The sequence below is a fragment of the Triticum dicoccoides genome, chromosome 3B, assembly GCF_002162155.2.
Source record: "Triticum dicoccoides isolate Atlit2015 ecotype Zavitan chromosome 3B, WEW_v2.0, whole genome shotgun sequence".
NCBI lineage: Eukaryota > Viridiplantae > Streptophyta > Magnoliopsida > Poales > Poaceae > Triticum > Triticum dicoccoides.
In genome coordinates this window covers 807,028,005-807,033,827 of record NC_041385.1, presented here as the reverse complement: position 1 = coordinate 807,033,827, position 5,823 = coordinate 807,028,005, and positions in this window count along the sequence as shown.

Genomic DNA, 5,823 nt, shown 5'->3' with positions numbered 1-5,823 from the left:
CCAGAGAGGCAGCATCGATCGGCTTCAGTTAGCAGCAGTAGCGAAGGAATCAATCGCTCGGGTTCAGTAACGCGTAGCCTGCAGTGCAATCGCTCGGGTTCAGTTAGAGCCCAACGCCTCGCTCGGGTTCAGTTAGAGCCAACGCCTCGCACACACGCGCGTACGTGTATGAGAGAAACGCGCATCGCTCGGCCCCCGACCACCCACCGTAACCGGGAACTCCTCGAAATTTTTCTCGCCCTCGCTTCTACCATGATTTTTTCCGTCATGGACGGCCCAAAGAATGTCATGCAACTGCGTCTCCGGCCCGCCTAGGATGAAAAGCCCATTTTCTGTCATGATTTTTTGTCATAGAAGTAGGAGCCCACCACATCTATGATGATACCGGGTTTTGTCACAATTATCGTCATAGAAGTGTCATATGTATGACAGAAAAAAAATTGTTCGGCCCAAAATGTCACGGATGTGTCTATTTTTTGTAGTGAGTATTGATATATAATGTGTAATAACAGCCCATAATGCAATAAATATTGATATAAAAGCAGGATGCAAAATGGACGTATCAGACACCTCGGTGTCATCCGCCCTAGGAGGTGGGGAAGCTTGTGGAGGCGTCTCACTCTCCATCTTCTCCGGGGAAAGATCCCCCGATGATGATGAATCTTGAGGGATGTCGCGGGCCAGACTGAAACACGAAATTTGGTATTATCCATAATATATATATATATATATATATATATATATATATATATATATATATATATATATATATATATATACAGATCGTATGTACGAAAGGCATTTTAAGGTGCTTATGATTCGGCAAGGGGCTTGGCTCAGGGGCGGTGCTTGGGCTCGACTTCGGTGCCCGAACCCGAATCAGCTGAGAGGGATATCTTTCCGCTCTTGGATGCGCCCTCCTCCGAATCTAAGTAGGACGCCCTCTTTTTCCCTTGGGGAGGAGGGTTCTCTTCTTCTTCCTCCTCCTCCTTGTCCTCGTCTTCGTCTCCCTCGGGAGAGGAAGGAGCCTCGGTTCCTCAGGACATAACGCCCGAAGTATCTTCGTGATGGAGGCTGCTTTCGGCCTCCTTGCTCTTCTTCTTCTTTTCATTCTTTGCCGGCGCCTAGTAAGGCGCCGGGACCAGCATCTTCATCAACAAAGGCCCAAGTGGGTCTTCAGGGAGCGGGGCCGGACACTTGATTCGGTCCACCTTCTTTGTTCAGTCCTATTCAGGAGATGGAAATCTCGGTGCCCCTCCTAAGGATTGACGAACTAAGATATGTTCGGAAATATAATACTTAGCGGGGATGCCGGATGGTTGCAGTCGAGGCCGGTGTCGTCAGATGTCCTTGGCCACGACTTTTGCTTCTTGAAAAACAGCTTCCAGACCCCCTTGTGTGTTGTGCCATAGAAGCACAGCAGGGTCCGTGGCCCCTCCGGATTAAACTCCCACATTTTGAGAGGCTGTCGTCGGCAGGGGAGAGCTCAGCGGATAAGCATCACCTGGATCACATCCGCGAGGGTGATGTCATTTGCTATCATGCTCTTGATGTGCTTTCGTAGCATCAATACTTCGTCAGAAGATCCCCACTCTAGACCCTTGTTGGTCCTGGACGCGAGCCACAGTGGAGGCCCAGATCTGAAAGCAGGAGCAGCTGCCCACTTGGTGTCGCGGGGTTCGGTGATATAAAACCACTCCTGCTGCCACACCTTGACAGTGTCCACGAATCTCCCTTTGGGCCAAGTAACATGGTTGAGCTTGCTCACCATGGCGTCGCCCCACTCTATGTGTTGGCCCTCAACCACCTTCGGCTTCACATTGAAGACCTTAAGCCATAGGCCGAAGTGTGAAGGGATGCAGAGAAATGCCTCACATACGATGATGAACGCCGAGATATGGTGGAAGGAGTTCGGGCCCAGATCGTGGAAATCTAGCCCGTAATAGTACATGAGATCTCGGGCGAAGGGATGAAGGGCGAACCCAAGTCCTCGGAGGAAATGGGGGATAAGAACCACCCTCTCGCCGGGTTTGGGGTAGGGATGACCTGCCCCGGGGTCGGAAGCCTATGTTTGACCTCCGTTGTCTGGTACCTCGCCTCGCGCAGATCTTCAATGTTCTTCTCCGTTACGGAGGAGGCCACCCACTTGCCCTGCAGACCGGATCCAACCATTGCTGGGGAAGTTGGGGCAAAAGGAATTTTAGAACTTGGGCGCTGGAGCTCGGTGGTGGGAGGGCAGAGGAAGGAGAAGGCGTGAGGTAAATAGATGGGTCCTTGTCCTCTTATAGAGGCATTGAATATCAAGCGCTCCCCCTCATAAGCCTTAAACCTCGCCTATTTCCGAGGAGACATGCGAACGGCACGGTTGGATTACCCAAATCCGCATTGATGAGAATCCCGTAATAAGGGGACATGATCTCTGCATTGACAAGACGTGTCAATGACCATGCATCGAAACACGAAACGTGGGGCTGTAAAACGGTTCAGAATAATAACAGGGCCAGAACATAAGGTCTCGCCGAAAAAGTTGCCATGGACGTGACTTGTTTTATTTTAAGTATTGTTGCTTTTATAGCTTAGGGTTGTAAGCAGGATCATATATAGCTCTTGTGTACGGAAGACTGCTTTGGAGTATTCGGAGAAGGAACCCGCCTTGCAATGCCGAAGACAATCTGTGCGCCGGATACATCGTCATTGAAGCCCGGTTCAGGGGCTACTGAGGGAGTCAGGGTTAGGGTGTCCTCGGGCGTACGGGCAATGTAATATGGGCCGGACTAATGGGCCTCGAAGATATGAGATCAAAGACCTTCGTCCGTGTTCGGATGAGACTCTCCTTTGCATGGATGGCAAGCTTGCCGTTCTGATCATGTATTCCTTTCTCTGTAAACCGACCTTGTACAACCCTAGGCTCCTCCGGTGTCTATATAAACCGGAGGGTTTAGTCCGTAGAGGCAAGGAGAGTCATAATCATCATACATGCCAGATATCTAGGGTTTTAGCCACTACGATCTCGAGGTAGATCAACTCTTGTAACCCCTATACTCATCAAAGTTAATCAAGCAGGGCGTAGGGTATTACCTCCATCAGGAGGGCCCCAACCTGGGTAAAACATCGTTTCCCCTGCCTCCTGTTACCTTCGATCCTTGAACGCATAGTTCGGGACCCCCTACCCGAGATCTGCCGGTTTTGACACCGACAATCTCCTAGCTATAGGTTAAATGGAACATCGTTGACTCATGTACTTACACAGTTTTGCTAATTCTCAGCCTCCCACTATTTCTAATTTATCTGTCAACGACAAAAGCTATCGGTCCAACATGGAGATCCATGCAAGATTCCCAATTTATTATATTGTAGGAACAACTTTTCCCCCCTCTAGATAGATACATTATTTCTACAACGCGATGATTTTTTTTGTACATCAATATCACCATGTTTTGAAGACAGACGGGAAATAGGAAATTCTCGGTCAGATGGCAAGGTGTTATTTTAAGTAGATGAATAAATTATTTCTAGAGCATGGTAGGCATTTTTCTTATATCAATGTGGATAATTCTTTAAATGGTTGAGGAAAAATTATTATTGGTCAGCTATGGTAGTACTGTTTTTTTCACTAGATGGATACATTGTTACAACATAGTGGTCACATTTTTAGATAGATGTAATAATTTCCCGCAAAAAAGGTTATGAAGCAAACGTCGACTAACATACATAACAACATATTAAAGTATACAAATTCCTATTCTTTTTTTTTCTCACGGAGAACTTGGGGAGAGCTTTATTGCTTTAACTAGATGATACCCAGCGCCCCATGCATTATGGTGTGTATTGGTTGCAATATATTGATTTTATGAAACATGTACTTATGAAATTTGAATATGAGAATGAAGACTAACAATACATATGATTTATTATATTTGTTTGGTTATAGTTATAAATATTTATAGAATATAAGTAGTATTTATTATGCATGATGTGAGAAATAAAAAAAATGAGTTGATAAAGTAGGATGTTTGCGTGTTGAGGAAAATAGTATAAGAGCATCTTCAACAGACGCGTGGCACGCTAAAAATGTTTTGTAGTGCCGAAATAGTGCTTTTGCGTGGAAGAGGTTCGAAATAGTGCTTTTGCGTGGAAGAGGTTTACTAGACGCACAAAAACACGGCGCCCAACCCGGCGGCCCCACATGCAGCAGCCCGCGCGCACAAGTCAGGCCCCAAATTTGTGGTCCCGCAGCCCGTGTGCGCTAAAGTTACAACTTCTTTTTGTGCGCGCTCTATTTAACAACTTCTGCTAGAGCACTGTTTTTTGTCTCTCGCGCACCAAATAGGCGGGGTTTTTTTCCTGCGCGCGGCTTATTAAGCACGTCTGTTGGAGATGCTCTAAGTAGCATCTTTTATGCATGGTGAGAGTTGCATGCTAATGTTAAGAGAAATAAAAGATGTGGAAATGATGAGGTGGCAGATGTGATGATGTAGCATATGTGCATATTAAGATAAAGAAAGATAGTGGTGATCTGGAGTTTATGATAGCATCCGATTACAATCAGTCATAACACTGCAACACAAGAAAGGATGCACATTCCTTGAGCCAGCACTCTGAGGCCAACAAGGAACGGGCGTGATTTCTTCCCTATTTCTACTAAGATAGGCGTTACAATAGACTAAGAATTATAGCGCAAACACAAGAGGTTTTCAATCTTTAAACAATCCACTTCCATCATCACATCTGAGAAACCTCAGAGTTGTGCAAAAATGACGCCTTCTCAGAAGGCCAAATATTCGGCAATGAGTGGATCACTGCCCAAATGAAGGCTTTACTCCATACTCCCCATAGCACCTCACACCGAGTTTAGCTGTTGATGGCGCCATCTTACGTGTACTTTTACGAGTCAGGTGCCACGGTCGTTTGTACTCCCACCGTCTCGTAATATAAGAGCGTTTTTTACCCTTTCCACACATTGCGAAAGCCATCGCGAGGGGATCATGTTCCACCGGCAAAAATGAAGCAAAACTGAATTCCTGAGATTTCCAATCGTTTGCAGTGGGGGATCCCGGCCGGGCAGCCGGTGATTGACGCATCACTGCGGGTCCTATGATTTGCGGCACTCGGAGGTGACGTTTGACTGGTCATCTGCCATCGATCCCTCCAATCGACGTCCGTGCAATGCGTCTCCCCTGCCTCTTACACACTTCTTCTCCTCTTACACACGCATGCCATGCACACGCGCGGCGCACCCAAGCCCAAACCCCATCCGGCAGCATGCAGGGAGCAGGCAGAAGCAGAGGGCAAAACCTGCGTATGCTCGTGCCTTTGGTCACACGCTTTCCCAATTCCCACCGCGTATCCCATGCATCACATCCATCGACCATCGTCCTACGCCCATCGGACAAAATTACTGTTCTGACCCTTAAAGCAAACTAAATCCCGATTTGACCTCGTTCCAAAAAAAATTTCGTTTCTGACCTTTTTTGGTGACGCCAAGGTCCCTGGCGTCTGGGTTACGAAGCAGACGCCACGGTCTCTGGCGTCTGGCCCCTGGCCCGCACTGCCCGCCTGCCCGTTGACCTGCTGACGTGCCAAAGGGGCCAGACGCCAGGGACCGTGGCGTCTGGCCCCGGTAAGTGGATAACGCCGCGGGGCCAGCCCACCCATCCCAACCTCATCTTCTCTGTGGCCGTTCGATGAACAGGGGGCAGTTCGTCGCCCCTTCTCTCCCTCCCACCACCACCCCCCTTGATCTACTCCATCAACCCCTCAAACTCACAGATCTGACCCCCCCCCCAAGCTTCTTTGAGGTATTCTCCCCCATTCCCTCCAATT